Source organism: Miniopterus schreibersii (genome assembly GCF_964146895.1).
Source record: "Miniopterus schreibersii genome assembly, chromosome: 9".
In the NCBI taxonomy this organism is placed as follows: domain Eukaryota; kingdom Metazoa; phylum Chordata; class Mammalia; order Chiroptera; family Miniopteridae; genus Miniopterus; species Miniopterus schreibersii.
In genome coordinates, this window is record NC_138118.1 from 36,486,397 (window position 1) to 36,507,147 (window position 20,751).

Consider the following 20,751-nt stretch of genomic DNA (forward strand, 5'->3'; position numbering starts at 1 on the left):
ATAATTTACACATAGCTTTTATGTATTTCTATAAATCTTAAGTAGATAGATAAATGGCTATAATTCTCAGTTAGAGTTTTGGATCTATTTTCTAAGTTTGTCATGTACAAATACATGAGTCAGTAGACTGATTTTCCCAGCCAAGATTCTACTGTACAGAGCAGGCAAAACCAAAATGAGCATCATCTTTTGCAACCTTCAGTTTAGTGAGGCTGATTTCTGTCTGTTATGCAGTGTGCTCTGTGGCTCCACCAGATGGGACACCACTGCCTGCCGCTGTGTGGGAGAGAAAGCCATGCAGCAGGTGAGGACGAAATGAGGAAATATCTTCCTTGAACTAAAATTGTAGCACTTATGACAACAATAGGAAGAAGTTTTAGTTTCAATAATCTTGAGACAGGGTGGATTTAGATGCCTTGTTAATTACTGGAAGAAGAAATAAATATAGCAAAATGGCTTATATTCTCACCCCATTGCCCCCTTGCCACTGCCTCAAGAGAATTACTAAACGACACTTTTCCAAAATTACAAATAAAATCAAGGCTCTTGTTATTAAAGTCTCACTATTACTGCTCTAGTCTGTCATGAAAATGCCCATGATGATCTCCACAATCTAGCATCCTTTCCTCTCCTTCCCATGTTCCCCTCTCTCTGACAAGGAATCTTAAATCTGTAAATCTATGAAAGAAGCAATCATTCAGCTTAGGCATAGTCTCCTTTTACTGTGCCTTCTGTTAGCATTTAGCAACATGGAACTTAAAATGCTTGTTGGTAGTAAGATTGGGAAAAGGCCTGCCTCATCCCTATTATGCAAACATTTTCACAATCCAGTGTTTCTGCCTCATAAGTGGTTTCCTTTTTCTTTTTGTTATCACTTTTAAACTCCATTTCTCCCACTGTATTATTTCATCTGTGTTTTCACAAACACCTTGGAGTTCATCTTCCCTTAAGCACAACTTCTCAGGGACTGGTCAAAATGTGCACTAGAGCTACATAGCAGCACTGGTCATATGTTCAACACATGTAGAGACTGCAAAATACATTTCTTCAATGCATTTCCTTTAAGTTAATACATTTAAAAATTTAATAATATTTTGTTTAGGGAAAAAGTAAGTTGTTCTCTCTCAATGAGGCAGATCATGACTTTTCCATTTGCTAACATGGGCATGTGTGCTATCTTTCATAACTTAGATTCTACAAATACACCAATTAGCAAGATGTAATGTGAGTTATTTTGTAATAAACAGTACACAATAGAGTGCTGATCCAGGCATGGTACATCATCCAAACTCCTAGTGACCAATAATGCAGATTTATAAATTTCCTGGTTGGTTTTGAAATATGGTTTATTATATTTCTTTCCTTTTGTTAAGCTAAATTATTTATTTTAGTCAAACTCCTAGGCACCTCGTATTTAGAATCTTCATGAAAGACCAGCAAACATTGTGGTTAAGAGTTTGGGCTTTGGAGTAAGAAAGATTTAGAGTAGAGGACAGTCTCTGAGTGACTTTCTGAAGCTTGTATGCTCTCAAAGCCTGTTTCCTGGTATGAAAATGAGATTAGCAGTCAAAACTTCCTGAAGAGATGCTTGTCTTTTAGAATACTGGATTAAGTGATGCAGGTTTCTGGCATCGAACTATCATTCTTTAAAAGGTAACTTGTTACTGTATTCAGTTGATTTCATCTTAAGGAATGGTGCTGAGACATCACCCACAGAGTATTCAGGAAGTAGTCACCTTTCAATATTAGTTATAACCTCCTAGGAGAATATCTCATTTCTATCCTTGGACTTCTATGGCACTATGCCTTGTGGCTGTCCCCCTATATCTTTGGCCTCTCAGTGCCACATCTTTGCCTCCCAGCCATTAAATGCCATCTCTCTCTTCCTCTAATCCAAGCCCCCTGCTCTTTTCCTTTGAAATTCACTCACGTCTCTCCATATGTACACCTACTGCCTTAGCTGAGGCCACCAATGCTTATTGCCCAGGTGACTGCAGGAGCCTTCCTGCTGGTCTTTCTGTACTCACCCTTCCCCCTCAGTTCCTTCTCCACAGAACAGTAATCACTTAAAAATGTAATTTGAGTAAATTATCTTCAGCCAAACCCCTGACTAAACCTCTTCCTTAGCTTTGTTCTAATAGCAAGGTTGCTAACCCGATCTTCCAGGAACTGTGAGGTCCAGCTCTGCCTATCTATATGGCTTCATTCTGTATCACTCTCCTTCTGCATTCAACCACACTGGCCTCCTGCTCCCAGTGACCAGAGAGCTGTGACCAAGCAACAACTTCTTTTCTCTTCTTGCATCTACTTCTATATGTATAACTGGAAGAGAAGAATTCAAAGCTTCCTTTTCATTCCTGAGGGCATGGAGATGTTCAATAAGTTCAGATTTTCCATAGACTTTTGGAGAGTCTCAGGTAAAATATCAAAAACAAGCCCAACATATTATTCTGATTTGAACTAGGCCCAAACAATGTTGTAATTTCTAGTAGAATTGAAATTATTAAACTAACAGCCATTCCCTTAGCATGTGTGAATGTCAATTTCAAGGCCAAGGTAGAAAAGTGCTGACATTTTGAAATTTTATATAGCAGAAAAAAGTAATGGAATGTTCGGTAATTTCAAAAAAATTTTTGTTTGGTGATCCAGGAAAATGGCCACACTGTGAAAAGAATCAGAGTGCCCATGTTCCCAGCCAGACTCCATTTACCACTAAAATATTGTGTAACCAGCTTGGAAAAACCAGAGAAATATACCTGAGTGGACATATTTCAAGTAGGGAGCACAAAATAAACATCATAGAATCTGGTATGAGAAGATACACATAGAAAGCGGGAGTGTCCCTAAAGCCTGTGCTGAGCTCCTAGGCACAAGGGCTAGAAGCTGCAAAGCTCCCTCCCCTTGGAAGTGTGGACTGGCATTCAAAAGCAAGGATCTGAAACCAAAGTGGAGGAAAAGAGAGAACCTGTGCAGGGTGGGCAGAAGGACCCAGGGGAACATTGTGCCTGTGAGGAACAGATGGGGCCTTCCCAGTAAAACAAAGCTTCTAATGGCAGCCACCACAGGCATCTTTCACAGGAGGTGCTGACCATAGGAAAGGTTGTCCCACAGTGCATGGCTCCTGAATAAAAAGGGGCCAGAGGGCTGCATTGAGCAGCCACATACAAAGACCTCTGCCTTCTTATAAGGCATTGTGTAGAAAACCCCAGAAATCTTTTAATCTGTGTGGTGTGGGGAACGGGAAGAGAGCCTTCCTGCCACCAGAAAGGTTCCAGAGCCACCAGAAGGGCGAATCAGGACTCCAACCCCAGAGTTGCCAAGTGGGGAGTGCCCAATTTCCAACCACCAGAGCTGCTGGTGTGGCAAATCTGGGATTTATGACACACCCTGATGGGAGCTGAGATAGCACCCAAGGAGCATTCAGTTTTACTGAGATCAGCTGTGCAGGGGTGCTGCATGGTGCTGACTTTGTGAGCCACCTACTTGGTACCAAGGCGCAGAGGCTATGGGACCTCGCAGGCAGATTCTCTTCCAGTGTGTAGCTTTGTGTGGTTTTGAGTTTTTGATTGCTAAATAGGTGTCCACCTTCCTCTCTAGCATTGGGGAGACAGACCAGAGAGCTGGGATTTGTGTCTCCATGTGGAGAGGCTGAAGTAAGTGCCCCGTATGATCAGCAAACCAGATCTGGGAAAGGAGGGGTAGAACACACATACATCTCCTGCAGGCTAGGAACACCCCTCCCCAATAGGAAAGGGGCTGGTTCAGCTCACTGAAGCTCCAGATGTTCCCTGCTGGGCACAGGCCTGAGGGATAAAAGAACAGTTCACAGGACAATACAAGAATAAGACTCTCAGGGACTATTGTTTGGGAACTGGAGGAAAACCTTAAAACACCTCTGGGGACTGGGCAAGCATAGTGTTCACCAGAATTTTTTTTTAATCGATTCCACTGAGCCCATGCTGCTAAAACTGCCCATACGGAGAAGGCAACAGACTGAAGTCAATCTGAAACTGGAGCAGGCCATTGTATGGGGAACTAGAATTGGAAGATAGAATAGAAACTGAAGAGTTGGCTTTGAAGCAGAGCCTAACTTCCCCACAGTGAGTGCCTGACAGTGAAACCTTTAATTAAAGGGAGAAATATCCTGAGCTACACAGTCAGTCTGCACCTTGAAGACTCTTCAGAAGACTCTGGAGTAAGACCAGGCAACTACAAGGGGGAGGAAAAATAGCTGATAAGTGGAGGTGATCCACAGAGAGCCCCAGATCAGGCAACTACCTAAGGACACCAGAGCCAAAACTAGACAGCTCTTGCTGATACACAAGTACCTCTCAGGAGAACTAAAATCAGCATACAAAACAGAGAGCCTCAGACAACATAAGCTGCCCAGATGAAACTCACCTAAATGATTTTTTTTTAAAAAGAGAGAGAAAAAACTTATTTTTTAAATTTTTAAAAAAAGTTTTACACTTTTTAATTAATTTAAAAAATTTTGTTTAGTTTTGCTTGTGTTTTTTGTTGTTGTTTGTGTTTCTTTGTTTTTTTGCTTTATTTTGTTTTTTCTTTTGTATATTACCAAGATTTTCTTGATATTCTCTGCTTAATTGCTGGGACATTATCATTATAACCAATAAGTTTACTGCTTTTCTCTATTGTTTCCCCCATATCTCTTATTGGACTCTCTCCCTGCCCTTGTTTTATCTCTCTCTCTTCTTGTTCCATTGGCAGAACTTTTTTTCCTTCTTTCTTATCTTTTTCTCCCTTCTGACTGCCTGTCTTTTTCTTTGTTTGTCTGTTTCTGTTTATCCCTTATTGTATTTTTTTCTTTTTCAACTATTTTCCTATTCCTGTGCTCTACCCTTAATTTTTTGCTCGCTCTTCTTTCAGAATCTTTTCTCTGCCCCTTTTATCTTCCAGTAGCTTTTTTTATTTTTTACTTTTTATTTTATTATTATTATTATTTTCATTACTATTAGAAATAATATCCTTTTCTATCTCTCTCCAATTTTTTCTCTTTTTTCTTTTCTTTAGCATTTGTGTTCTCCCTTCACTCACCCAATTGTATTTTCACTTGGGATGTTTTCATTGTGATTGTCAGAATATTTTATAAGATACTGCTTGTTTTCTGCAAGTTTGGTTGTGTATTGTTCTGCCTTGCCAGCACCTGTACAACAGCTTACATGATGTGGTTGGGGCTGAGACACACAGTTAGCCAATCTGAGAGGCGAGTACTCCTAAGAACAGATCAACAACAATCTAGATCTAATCACAAACTGAGAGTCCAAAGAACTCACAAAGGGAACATCCACAAAAGGGATACACCTAGAGCAAAGAGTTCAGAAGTATAAGGAAAACACACCTGTGGGATCCACTGGACATACACTATAAAATCCCACACCACAAGACTGGGAGACAGTATATATATCTAATATACAGATACAAACACTAAGAGCCACCCAAATGGGGAAACAAAGAAACAACTCCCAAAATAGAGAAAAGAAAAAAAATAACCAGAAAAACACCTTGATGAGATGGAGTTAAGCAAGTTATCAGAAATAAATTTCAAAAAAAGGTTATAAAGATGCTCAAGGATATTAATGAGAACAAGACACTTAATGGAAAGGTTGAGGAACTTAGTGAAAACATAAAAAAAGTGCTAGATATAAAAAATAAGAACCAGGGAGAAATGAAGAATACTATATCTGATATCAAGAACATGCTGGAAAGAATTAAAAGCAAGCTCAATGAAGCAGAGGATAGAATAAGTGACTTAGGAGACAAGGTAAAAAAACAAACAAACTCAATCAGAGCAGAAAAAAAGAAAAAACACTTAAAAAGCATAAGGATAGTCTGAGGGAGATTTGGGACAACATGAAGTGAAACAACATTCACATCATAGGGGTGCCAGAGGGTGAGGAAAGAGAGCAATAGATAGAGAACTTGGTGGAGGAAATAATGACAGAAAACATTCCTACACTGGTGAGGGAGAAAGCCACACAAGTTGAATAAGCACAGAGGGTTCCAAACAAGAGGGACCCAAAGAGACACACTCCAAGACACATAATTAAAGTGACAAATGTTAAAGACATAGAAAGAATATTAAGGGCCTCAAGAGAGAGACAAACAGTGACCTACAAAGGAACCTCCATAAGGCTGACATCAGATTTCTCAACAGAAACAATTTAGGCCAGAAGGAAGTGGCATGAAGTTCTCAAAGTAATGAAAAGCAAGAACATAAAGCCAAGACTGCTTTATCCAACAAGGCTATCATTTAAAATTGAAGGTGACATAGAGACTTCCAAACAGAAGAAGGCTAAAGGAGTTCAGTACCATCAAACCAGCATTGCAAGAAATGCTAAAAGGAATACTTTAAGAAAAAGAAGAAATATTGAGAGATAGGTACATCAGCATAAAAAGGAAAAAGGACATTAAATAAGTATATATCAATAGTGATATAAATTTAAATAGAATAAATGCTCTAATCAAAAGACATAAGATACCTGAATGGATAAGAAAACAGAATCCAAATACATGCTGTTTACAAGAGACCCTGAGAGCAAAATATTTGGAAGCATACACTCTTCCAAAGCTTAATCAGGGTAAAAGTGAAGGGATGGAAGAAAAATATTCCATGCAAATGGGAACAAAAAAAAGCTGGAGTAGCAATACTTATTTATCACAAAATAGACTTCAAAATAAAGACCATAACAAGAGACAAAGAAGGTCACTAAACAATCCTAAAAGGATCAATTCAACATGAGAAAATTACCCTTATAAATATATATGCACCCAATATAGGAGCACCGAAACATATAAAACATTTCTTAGTGGATTTAAAGGGGGAGATTGACAGCAACACAATCATAGTGGGGGATTTTAATACCCCACTGTGAGCAGTAGACAGATAATCAAGAAAAAAAAAATCAACAGGGAAACAGAGACCTTAAAGGACACACTAGACCTAATGGATTTAATTGACATTTATAGAACATTTCATTCCAAAGCAGCAGAATACACATTCTTCTCAAGTGCACATGGAACTTTCTCAAAAATAGACCACATGTTAGTCCACAAGGAAAGTATCTAAAAATTCAAGAAGATTGAAATCATATCAAGCATCTTTTCAGATTACAATGGCATGAAACTAGAAATCAACTACTTTAAAAAAAAATTAAAAATACTCAAATGCATGGAGGCTAAATAGCATGTTACTAAATGATCAATGGGTTACCAATGAGATCAAAGAAGAAATAAAAACTTCCTGAAAAATAAATGACAATGAACACACAACTCAAAATCTATGGGACACAGTGAAAGCAGCCCTGAGAGGAAAGCTCATAGCATTAAAGGCATTCCTCAAGAATAAGAAAAAGCTCTAATAAACCATATAACATAATAATTAAAAGAATGAAAAAGAGAACATCAATAAAAGCCCAGAGGAAGTAGAAGGAAGAAAATAATAAAGATCAGAGCAGAAATTAATGACATAGAGACTAAAAATATATATATACAAAAATTCAATGAAACCAAGAGCTGGTTCTTTGAAAAGATAAATAAGATTGATGAACCTTTGGCCAGATTCATCAGGAAACAAAGAGAGAGAACCCAAATAAATAAAATCAGAAAAGAAAGAGGTGATATAACAACTGATACAACAAAAATGCCAGGGCTTGTAAGAAAATACTATGAGTCACTATATGCCAACAAACTGGACAACCTGGGGAAATGGATAAATTCCTAGAAGTTGAATCACTCTTCCAAAGCTGAATCAGGAAGACTCAGAAAACCTGAATAGGCTGATAACAGCTAATGAAATTGAAGCAGTAATCAAACACTTCCAGCAAATGAAAGTAGGGGACCAGATGAATTTATTGGTGAGTTTTACAAAACATTCAAAGAATTAAGACCTATTCTCCTCAAACTATTCCAGAAAATTCAAGAGGAGTGAAAACTTCCAAACTCCCAGCATCATCCTAATCCCAACATCAGGTAAAGACAGTACAGAGAAAGAAAATTACAGGCCAATAACCCTGATGAACATAGATGCTAAAATACTTCACAAAATACTAGTAAACTGGATCCAGCAATACATTTAAAAGATCATAAACCACAACCAATTGAGATTTATCCCAGGGATGCAAGGCTGGTATAATATTCCTTAACCAATAAATGTGATATATCACTTAAACAAAATGAAGGACAAAAATCATATTATCATATCAATAGATGCAAAAAAAGCATTCAACAAAATCTAGCACACATTTCTGATAAAAACTCTCAGCAGCCCAACCAGGCATGGCTCAGCGGTTCAGCGTCGACCTAGGATCCAGATGATTGGGGTTCGATTCCCAGTCAGGGCACATGCCCCGGGTTGTGGGCTCAATCAATGACTCTCTCATCATTGATGTTTCTATCTCTCTCTCTCCCCTTTCCTCTCTGAAATCAATAAAGATATATTTAAAAAAAAAAAAACTCTCAGCAAAGTGGAATTAGAGGAAACATACATCAACATAATAAATGCTGTATATGATAAAATAACATCCAATATAATACTCAATGGTCCAAAACTAAAACCATTTCTCTTAAAAACAGGAAAAAGACAGGGGTGCTCACTTTCACCAATCTTATTCAACATAGTACTGGAAGTCCTTGCCACAGCCATCAGACAGGAAGAAAACATAAAAGGTATCCAAATTGTAAAGGAGGAAGTAAAACTGTCATTATTTGCATGTGACATGATATTGTACATAGAAAACCATAAAGACTTCACCAAAGTACTACTAGATTTGATAAATGAATTTGTCAAGGTAGCTGGATACAAAATCAACATCTGAAAATTGACAGTATTTTAATACACCAACAATGAACTCTCAGAAAGAGACCCTGAAAAAACAATACCATTTACCATTGCAACTAAAAGAGCAAGACACCTAGGAATAAACTTAACCAAAAATGTAAAAGACCTGTACTGGGAAAACTACAAGACTGAAAAAAGAACTAAAAGAAGATACAAACAAGTGGAAGAATATACCATGTTCATGGGTTGGAAGAATTAATATCATTAAAATGTCCATATTGCCCAAAGCAATTTATAAATTCAATGCAATTCCTATTAAAATACCAACAGCCTATTTCACAGAGCTAGAACAAATATTCCAAAAATTTATACTGAACCAAAAAAGACACTAAATAGCTGCAGCCATTTTGAGACAGAATAGAATGGGATAGATCACTTTATTGAACATCAAACTGTATTATGAAGTCATTGTAAACAAAACAGCCTGGTATTGGTATAACAACAGAAATATAGATCAATGGAACAGAACAGAGAACCCAGAAATAGACCCATGCCACTATGGTCAGTTTATATTTGACAAAGAAGGCAAGAGCATACAGTGGAGTAAAGATAGTCTCTTCCATAAATAGTACTGAGAAAGTTGGACAGCTATAGGCAAAAAAATGAAACTAGACAAACAACTTACACCATACACAAAAATAAACTCAAAATGGATAAAAGACTTAGGTGTAAGTCTCAAAAACATAAAAATTCTCAAAGAAAACATAGGCAGTAAAGTCACAGACAGCTCATGTAGAAGGATTTTCACTGATACGTCTCTTAGAGCAAGAGAAACCAAAGAAAAAATAAACAAGTGGGACTACATCAAACTAAAAAGCTTCTGCACAGCAAAAGAAATCAACCTCAAAATACAAAGGAAACCCACAGTATGGGAGAACATATTTGCCAAGGATGTATCTGATAAGGGGCTAATTTCCAAAGTGTATAAAGAACTCATACAACTCAACAAGAGGAAGACAAACTATCCAATTTTAAAATGGGAAAAGGACCTGAATTGACACTTCTCTAAACAGGACATATGGATGGCAAGAGACATATGAAAAAATTCTCAACCTTGCAAATCATCAGGGAGATTCAAATTAAAACCACAATGAGGTATCACTTCACACCTGTCAGAATAGCTACCATCAACAAAACAACAAGTGACATGTGCTGGTGAGGATGTGGAGAAAGCGGATCCCTGGTACACTGCTGGTGGAAATGCAGACTAGTGTGGTTAGTATGGAAAACAGAATGGAAGTTCCTCAAAACATTAAAAGTGGAGCTGTCTTTTGACCCAGTGATCCCACTTCCAGGAATATATCCTAAGAATCCTGAAACACTAATCAGAAAGAATATATGCACCCTTATGTACATATCAGCACAATTTACAATAGTTAAGATCTGGAAACTACCCAAGTGCCCATCAGTAGATGGGTGGATAAAAAGTTGTAGGACATTTACACCATGGAATACTGTGCAGCTGTAAAGAAGAAGAATCTCATACCCTTTGGGATAGTATGGTTGGACCTGGAGAATATTATGCTAAGAAAAATAGGCCAGACAGAGAAAGACAAACATCACATGATCTCACTTATATGTGGAATCTAAAGAACTTAATAAACTGATGAACAGAATAGATTCAGTGACATGGAAGCATAGGTCAGACTGACGAATCTCAGAGGGAAGGAGGGTAGGTGGGGGAGGAGAGATTAACCAAAGAATTTATATGCATATATGGATAACCCAAGGACACAGACAATGGTATCATGAGGCACTAGGGAGAGGAATGGAAGGGGTGGAAGGGGTTAATGAGGAGAAAAAGGGACATCTGTAATATTTTGAATAATACTAAAAAAAAAAATTATTTAGTTTGGGACCCTGTCCCAGATGTCATGGCAAGTTTGTCAGGTATCCAGAGGTGGGTCAGGAACTGACCAGGAGGCCAGGACCTTCAAACCCCTCTAAGTAGTGAGGATTTCATGATCTATAGCAGAAAGCTGTTCTATAGTCATTTCTGAGCGACATCCTCAGAGAGCCCACTTCCTCTCTCCCAGCTGCTGTTCTGTTACTTTCACTTCATTTTCCTTCATGCTGGCAAGTGCTTGTGTTGGCAAGTGTTTAAGTTCTTTAGATTCCAATTAGAAATTGGGACTGGACGTAAGCTGTAGAGGTGTGGATGAAAAGGAGCCACATGCTAAACCTGACAAGCCCAGGGAAGGCCTGCATGGTGGCCTTGCAAACTCAGAGACTAAAATAACCACAAAGGTCTGGCTGGGCATTGCTCAGTGGTTGAACATTGACCTAGGATCCAGGAGATGGAGATTCAGTTCCCTGTCAGGGCACATGCCTGGGCTGTGGGCTTGATTCCCATTTGGGGGCATCCAGGAGGCAGCCAATCAATGATGCCAATCTCATTATTGATGTTTCAACTCTCTCTTCCTCTCCCTTCCCCTCTCTGAAATCAATAAAGATAAATAAATAAATAAAAAATAAATAAATAAATAAATAAAAAATAAATAAATAAATAAATAAATAAATAAATAATAAAATTACCACACAGGATAGTCTGAAATTAAAACTTTTTAAACATAAGCAATTTATGTTTGGTAGGCATGTCCTGAGGAGTATTTTTTGCTACCAAAGGTTAATTTTTTTTTTTTATTGTTCAAAATATTACAGATGTTTCTTTCTCTCCCCATTGATCCCTTCCACCCCACCCCACCCCACCCTTCTCAACAGTCCCTCACACCATTTTTTGTGTCCATGGATTATGCATATATGCATATAAAATTCTTTGGTTAATTTCTCGCCTCTCACCCAACCAACCCCTTCTTTCCCTCTGAGATTCATCAGTCTGATCCATGCTTTCATGTTACTGAATCTATTCTGTTCATCAGTTTAAGTTCTTTAGATTCCATATATAAGTGAGATTGTAGCGGAAAAGACTCAGGCCGTACACCAGAGGAGGCGAAAGGAGACCTTTATTAACGCATGCGGTCCCAGAGGAGGCAGTCTCCAAATTCTGGGCCCCGAACAAAGGGCTTGGGTCAGCTTTATAGGATCGGAGGTCGGGCCTGCTTGTGGCATGAAAATAGTGGGCGGGGTTACAGGGGTCAGATAAGGTTACATATACATTCAGGCAGGTCATCTGATACCTGAAATGGGGAATCTTCCTAAAATGGTGGCTGTTTCTGCCTCATTTGCCCCCTCTGATGCTATTGTTGCTGCAGCAATTATTGCATCATGATACATGTCCCTATCCTCCGGGTCTTCAGTTTCCCGGAGTCCACAATAATGGACCTGCTGAAGGGCTAGAATCTTGGCGGTGGCCCTTCTGTTAACTGTGGTTTCTAGGGTCTGGATGGCCGTCCTAATTACATACGCCCAACAGATATCCCTATTACGATGATAAGAACGGGTCCGGTTAACGGAACAAGCCACCAGACCCAGGCCTGAGTGTCTAGGCCCCAATTCCAGTTCCTAGCCTCCTCTCTGCCTCTCTGTATGTTTCCCTTTAATTCCTCATGATTCATGTTACTTAATGGCCGTATTAGGTCCCAACATACCTGCCGCCCGGGTGGTCCATATCCTTGGCACTTCTGAGCCTGGTAGCCCCTAGTTTCCTGCATAACCCCTGTCCAGTGGACCTTATTATTCCAGGTACACTGAGCCTGTTTGGTTTTACACAGTCTGGTGGCATGTCAGTACTATAGGAAAAGGGGCTTCCCTCAACTACATATGATACTATACCCAAGAGTCTTATTCTCTCTCTCGGGGTGCTGCACTGGCACCGGGGCACTGTGATAACGGCAGGGGCACTTACAGGAAGCAAACTATATACCCACACAAACAAGCAAAACTGAGGTATAGTCCCCCAAGGGCTACCCGCCCCCACAGGTTCCAGCTCTGTGGTGCCGTCGCCACCAGTCCTACTCCGAAGATTGTGGCGAGGAGCCCGGCAGCTGTGAGGTGCCATTCTGGACAACCACCCATTCGTGGGTCGGTCCTTTCCTTAGCTTCAAGGAGGGTAGCCGCGGCTGGGGCCGGTTGTCAGGTTCTCCGTTGACCTCAGGATCGGCTGCCCTCTTGACTCAGGTGTGATGGGCCCAGGGTACTGCTCCTGCAATCTTAAGGGCAGTAGGGGTTGTTAATATGACTAAGTGGGGTCCGGTCCAAGCCGGCTGGAGTGGCTCCTTCCTCCAGTCCTTAACCCACACGTAATCTCCTGGCCTAAAAGGGTGCACTGGCCCCCCTCTAGGGACTGGGTCTGGGCCTAGTCTGGCCTTGTGTACCTGTTCTAGTGTCTTCCCCAGTTTCTGGAGATACCTAGTATGATTTGCTTCCCCGATTACTCATAGTTCTCCCCTCGGGATGGGCAATATTGCTGGTGGTCGCCCGTACACGAGCTCAAAAGGTGTGTAGCCCATGGGGTTAGGAGCATTTCGAACCCTGAACAAAGCTAAGGGGAGTAAGTCAGGCCATGGCAGGTTAGTCTCTTGATGGAATTCTGCTAGTGTCTCCTTCAGAGTTCGATTCATCCTCTCCACCTTCCCTGATCTTTGAGGTCTGTACGCCGTGTGTAGCCTCCAGATTATTCTTAGTTACCTTGCTAGCTCCTGGATGACTTTGGCGACAAAGGCTGGCCCATTATCACTGCTGATGGAGGTCGGCAGTCCAAAGTGGGGAATTATTTCTCTTAAAAGGGCTTTTACTACCTCTCAGCTTTTCTCAGTCCGGGTGGGGAAAGCCTCTACCCACCCCGAAAAGGTGCAGACAAGGACTAACAGGTACTTGTTTCCGTGAAGTCGACCTGCAAGTCCTCAAAGGGCTGCTGTCCCGTCTTGAATGCTGAAGGTCCTTTGTGGGTGTGGAGCAGCGTTGTTCCGTGCGCAGGTTGTACGCTGGGTCACAGTTGTAGTGCCTATGCTGGCCAGGTTGGGGAAGTGGTAATATTTCTTTAGCAAGGCCTCCAGGGATGTTTTCCCTAGATGAGTCAGGGTGTGGCACTGCCTCACTAGATTGCTCACCTGGGTCTGGGGCACATACAGCCACCCATCTGGCAGTTCCCAGATGCCAGTCGTAGTCTGAGTATACCCCGTCTGGATCGCCCACTTTTGTTCCTCAAAAGTATAGTCCGATTGCGTAGGGCTGAGATCTAACACGGCTCCTTCTAGAGCTGGAGTGGCGGCTGGGGCACTTGCACCCTGGGCTGCTTCCTTAGCCGCTCGGTCTGCCCGCCAGGCTGAGGACAGTTGGGGCGGGAGTCTTACGTTGAGGAGCGCCCTGGATCTGCCTCTTCTTCCTGTTGGGGCACCCCCTTTTCCAGTGGCCCCTCGGGGTCAAATGGCGTATAAATTCAGTATGCCTCACACAGTCGCTCGTAGAAATATCCCAGGCATTCATCTGGTCATTGGGTCACATTGGCAACTTTAGACATATTAGTGGGCCTTCTGGCTCCTGCTAGGACACCCCAGAGGGCTTCTCGATACCTCTGTAGCGCTGCCCTGCCCTCTTCGGTGTGGTGGTCCCATTCTGGCTGGACTTCAGGCGCAGCCGTTCTGGCCCACTGCGCCGGGTCTAGTGTCCCCACTGGTGCCGTGGTTTCTAGGTATTGGAGAGCCCCCTGGAGTATGCGCCGGCGCTCCTCTGTACTGAATAGGGTGAGGAGTAGCTGCCAGCAGTCGTACCACGTGGGCCGGTGAGTTTGCATAATCGACTCCATAAGGTTGATTAAGGCCTGCGGTTTTTCAGAGTAGACTATCGTACGCCCTGGTAGCTCAGTCCCATCGGGCCTGACTTGCGGGGGCCCTTGGGTCTCCCTTAAGGGTAGCTGTAGGGCCTGCTTGGGATGGCGTCTGGTTGCCATTGGTGAGGCTGGTACTGCTTCCATCTACACCGCGGTGAAACTGACTGTGGGGGGGGTTTCTACCTCCAGGGCCTTTGGTTCCAGAGCGTTGGGTTCCAGGGCTCTCAGCTCTGGGGCGTAAGGCGGGGATGTGCTAAATGGCGGCTCTTCCTCTGGGTCACTCCTGTAGATTGGCGGGTGCCGGCCTTCCCTAGGGCTGGCCACTAGTATTTGGGAAACCTTCTTCTTGGCCCGGGCGACCCTGACTGTTCGGGGCGTCTGTTTCTGGCCCTGGCGAAGCCAACTCGGTAGCTCCTGGGCTAGTTCCTGCCACCTGTGTATGTATGTGTACTGGTTGGGATGTCCTGGCTTCCCTGTAACTACTGGGTGTACTGCCATGATGATCCCCAGATTAAGAGTTCCCTCAGGGGGCCAGCCTACCCCAAATGATGGCCACTCGACCAAGCAGAAAGTGTCAAGCTGATCCGGGGTCACCGAGGGGTCCTGTCCCCTGAACCAGTTAAAGTTCCTAAGCATACAACCTAATACCGTTGATGAGGTCCCCCCATAGCCCTTCCTCCCACGTCAGCACAGACAAACAAGGGAGGGGGTATTCAGGTCGCCCGCCTGGCCGCTCCCCTCCCGGGGATTTAGGTGCCTCTTAGCTTTGGCAGGTCAGTATAAGCCCCTGACCCGGATCAGACTCGCAGGGAGGGACGGGGTCCCCCAGAGCCTGACGCTGCCCTGAGCCGTATGAGGTCACCACGGAACCGCAGGTTGGGGCCCACTCAGACTCCGTGGGCGAGCACCCGTGGAGCCACACAGACATTCACTCACACTCACACTCCAGTCAACCGAGTTTAGACATCCCCGCCCGATAGGATGTCCCTGCCTGTGGCCAAAGGGCCAAGAGAGGTGATCAGTCTCTCCTTCCACCCGTAGGGTGGGCCTGGTCTCGGGCTCCTGGTCCCCGGGGCACTCACCAGTTCTGAAGAGATCTCATCCCGTGTCCAGATCTGTTCATCCTCCCCCAGCAGCCTGGGTGGGTGGACTCCGTGGGTGGCCATCCGCGGAGCTCCGGATGGGCCGGGACCCGAAAAGACCGGGGCGTGCCCTTCCCTCCCACCTCTGAGCTCCGCAGATGCCCCGCGGGTCCCTCACCGGTGGCAAAGCGCCTGCAGGCGTGAGTCTTTCCCGGTCAGGGAACCAAAATGTAGCGGAAAAGACTCAGGCCGTACACCGGAGGAGGCGAAAGGAGACCTTTATTAATGCATGCGGTCCCAGAGGAGGCAGTCTCCAAATTCTGGGCCCCGAACAAAGGGCTTGGGTCAGCTTTATAGGGTCGGAGGTCAGGCCTGCTTGTGGCGCGAAAATAGTGGGCGGGGTTACAGAGGTCAGATAAGGTTACATATACATTCAGGCAGGTCATCTGATACCTGAAATGGGGAATCTTCCTAAAATGGCGGCTGTTTCTGCCTCAAGATCATGTGATGTCTGTCTTTCTCTCTCTGGCTTATTTTACTTAGCATAATATTCTCCAGGTCCATTCATACTGTCCCAAAGGGTATGAGATTTTTCTTCTTTCTAACTGTATAGTATTCCATGGTGTAAATGTCCCACAGCTTTTTTATCTACTCACCTACTGATGGGTACTGGGGCTGTTTCCAGATCTTAGCTATTGTAAATTGTGCTGCTATGAACATGGGGTGCATATATTCTTTCTGATTAGTGTTTCAGGATTCTCAGGGTATATTCCTAGAAGTGGGATCATTGGGTCAAAAGGCAGTTCCATTTTTAACTTTTTGAGGAGCAACATATTTGCCAAGGATGTATCTGATAAGCGGCTAATTTCCAAAGTGTACAGAGAATTCATAGAAGTCAGTAAGAGGAAGACAATCCAATAAAAAAAAGGCAAAGGACCTGAATAGACACTTCTCCAAAGAAGACATTAAAATAGCCAGGAGATGCATGAAAATGTGCCTAACATCACTAATCATCAGAGAAATGAAAATTAAAACCTCAGTGAGGTATCTCTTTACACTGTCAGAATGGCTACCATCAACAAATCAACAAATGAGATATGCTGGTGAGGATGTGGTGAAAGAGGACCCCTGGGACATTGCTGGTAAAAATGCAGACTGGTGCAGTCACTATGGAAAATGATTTAGTTACCATGATTTTCATGGTAACTAAGCCTGTCAGTTGTTCTTTGCATCTGAGCTAACATACTTGATTAACACACAGCAAAGGAAAGTAATTTCCCCTTTTACTGGGCCCTCAATGCACCAGGGCAGAGACCAGGAATCTTCTCATTGTTATTGATATCTTGTTAACTGTTGACTGTTAACTATCCTGTATCCACCTAAGTAAAAGAAGTATGTGTCTATAATTTCAGTTTTTATCAAATCCCAGAGGTTTCTCGCTTTGCTTTCTCCCACCTCCCTAATCTATCACCACTGGATTTCATGTAACCCACTTATGTCTCCCACTTTGATTGTAATGTATAAAGCAAGGTGTAAAACTGCCATCTCCTGAGCATTATCTTAATCCATTGATGTTTTGGCTTTCTGGCAATTGTCGGCAGTTTGGTTCAATTAAACTCACAAAAATTCTTCAGAGGTTTGAATTTCTTAAGTTAACATTACTTACTGAAAACAGCTGCTGAAGGGCACCCATCTACTTACAAAAGTCTCTATACTTGATAGCCACTCAGAATGGAAATTCCTGTTTTTTCTGATGCTTATGGGTATCTTCTAGAATATATACCCAATACTGCAGTAGTCACAACCCTGACACTTCATGAGTGAAAAGTTGAGGAAAACATGACCAGGGTAGTTGACGTGTCATGGTGGGGCCTAGGCTCTCATTAATTTCTTCTCTAGTCCCATCTAAATTTTACTGACAAGAGTAAAAAAGCTGTTTGAATTTTTACTATATTCAACTTTGGTCAATTTATTTCAAACTGCAGACTTTGAGTTTCAAAGGTGAGCTTCTCTACTAAAATTCATTGGTCATTTATTGTTATGGAAATTTTATGATGATTTTTGAAGGATAAAAGTTAAAGCCAGACCCCTTCTATTATGCTCTTCATAGCTGTTGGTGTTTCTCTGAAGTTATTGCACCTGTAATGATTGGTTTAGTACCCTTATTCCCTCCCAGACAGAATATGCCTTGTGTGCATAGAGCAGTGCCCATCCTATATCTTATTCGCTGTTATTTCCCCACATACTGGTAGGTGTTAAATATATATATCAATAAAAGTAAGCTAAAACCAGTGATGAGACATCCCACAATGTTATTACGGTGTCTAAAATGATGACATTTACTGCTACATTTTAACAAGAGCACCTTAGAACCTTCTTGTACTGATGTAATAGTAATAATTTATAACAAAAAAACCCCCAGCTAATCAGTGTGCAAGGGTAATGTTCTAGCATTTTACCTGCTTTCAATAATATCCTCAGAACAGCTGTAGGAGGTAGGTACTACTATCCCCAATTTACAGATGAGAAAACTGAGGCTCAAAAAGTTGGAGACTTGTCAACTGGTAAGGAGCAGAGCTGGGGTTCATACTCATTTCTGTTCTCTTAACTCTTGTTTGAGAGAACTGAAGGTCAGTGCTAAAATAAATAAATAAATAGTAAACAAACAAATAAATAAATAAATAAATAAAATCTTTTCTGAGGCCTGCTCTGTTTAAGGCCCTGACAGGGACCTAAAGAAAATTAGATAGGAATCCATACCAACTCTGAAGGAGTTACCAGGAATTAAGTAAGATTTCAAAAGCAAAATAAAAACACAAGGCAATAAGACCTTGGTGGAGACTAATTATTATGTGAATTGTACTCAACCTAAATGCCATAGTACAGAGGAAGGAGAAAGGGGACAGACAAGGCTTGAAGCCAAGCAGGAAGGTTCTAAGGAAAGCAGCTGACCCTGAACTTAGCCAAGAGGAATGGGCACAATGTGGATAGGGGGAGGGGATATGAAATCCACACAGGATAATGTGAGAAAATATGTCACATCAAAAGTTTGTCTGTTTGTTTGTTTGTTTAATATGGATTCAAAATAATGAACTGTCCTGAAGCCCAGATTGTTCTTCAGCTCTGATAAGAATGTGGGATTTTGGTCAAGTCAGTAGTTACTTTTTCCCTACACTTGTTTCTTCTGGTATAAAATGAAACTATTACCTGCCATATCCCTCCTCCACAGCCATATCCCTCCCTCATAGAGATGCTGAAAGAGTTAAAGGATACCATAAAGCTTTGGGAGTCTCTTTAAAGTAGTTATGCAAAACCACATTATAATTATCATTACAGTTTTTACCCTTGGGGAAGCATGCCTTTTAGTGCAGTCACAGCCACTCAAACAATTAACTGTCTGTGTTGTGACCCACATGACTGGAAAAGGTTGGGCAGAACCTGGGCCTCCACAGATACTTCCTCCAGTAATTCCTGCTGCTCCAGAAGGTTTTCTGTGACTGGAGCCTGCTTCTCAACTCCCTTTGACCAAGACTAGCTCTCAGATCATTTTTTTTCCACTCCAGAACACAAATTGTTTAAAAAAACTGAATTGATATTTAAGTACCAGAAACTTTCAGAGCCAAAGATAAAAAGAAGGGGTCTGAATTTAGAGACTAGAGCCAAAGACCAGAGCCAGGAAATCAGGTACTAGGCTCCTCTGATTGGAGACCTGGACCCAACAGCAGCAGTTCTGGAGCAGATTCTAGGAGCCCAAGTGTCTGCCAAAGCCTGCCCTTTAATGACATTGTTTATGTCGATAAGATAGCTTATACTTGTACATTATAAACAGTGGGAAATTACATACCTACATGTCCTTGCACACATGCATATGTATACTCATACTCAAGCCCATGTCCAGTGATTCTGATTTAATTGCTGGAGCGGGTGTGGGGCCACAGTATCATATGAAAGCTCCCTGGCACTTCTAATATGTAATGTTCAGCTGGAGTTAAAAACAACCACTCTAGGTGAGTTGATCCTCCTTTGTACACCTTTTATCTATTCAGTGATCTCAGTCTGACTCCATAAATTGAACATTTTCTAAATCACTCAGTTCCTTTTGCATAAAAATTTCTTTTGAGGCTCCTACCTTTCTCTTTCAGTTCCCTGAGATGGTTGTCTGGGTGGATGAAGGCAGTCTACTATATCTCCAGTCTGGGTGGTTTCTCTTTGGCTCTTCTGGATGACATGTTTTGTTCTCCTGGTCACTTGCAGCTCAGACTGGTTTCTGGTGGAACATGATTTACCAACCTTCATGTGGTAAGGGTTTGACAGACTTCCTGCTAATCTAGCCCCTCAGGGTCTATGCCATGTCTTCCAATTCTCCTCCTCACCAAGCCCAGGCAATCAGCCCAGGCAATCAGCTCAGAGGACTCTGTAATATTACACATTGCCTCATCACAGGGGACCCATGGCAGTCCTGCTGGCCTTGGAGTGCCCCTTAGAGTCTGTGCCAACCTGGACTCTGTCAATACCATGAGAAATGACTGTAGCTCACCAAAGTGTAATGGTGCATGAAATGTCAGATTGTCACTTTAATGGGGACTGACTTGAGTGGGTACAGAAGCAGCTATCAAGAGGATATACTCCCAGAGTTCTAATAAAATTGAAACAAATGCACCCTGCTCTCAGTTTTTTCCATGTTCTACACAGCTCCCCTCTGGTTTCCCAAATTCTGCCTCATCTGCCTTTTTGTCCATTTCTCTTCCCTGAATTTCTGTGGCTGACAGGGAGAAATTTACCTATTCTTCCTTTCCAGGTCTGTCTGGGATTCCCATGTCACAGCTTCTTTCCTGACTCCAGCTTCACTGAGGCTTCACCAATGGGAATCTCACTGATACAGAGACCTAAATCAGGAAGACTTCACATGATTGTTCTTTTTACAAATTATTTTTTACTTTTCTTTTTCAAATATTCTGGGTTATTCTTTCTCACTCTTTCAGAGAAGGATCTAGAAAATTTATAATCATGGGAAACAGTTTCTTATATCTGCTACCCTTTGTGGGAAACAGATCTCTTAGAGTAACCCAACTCTGTGAGACAAA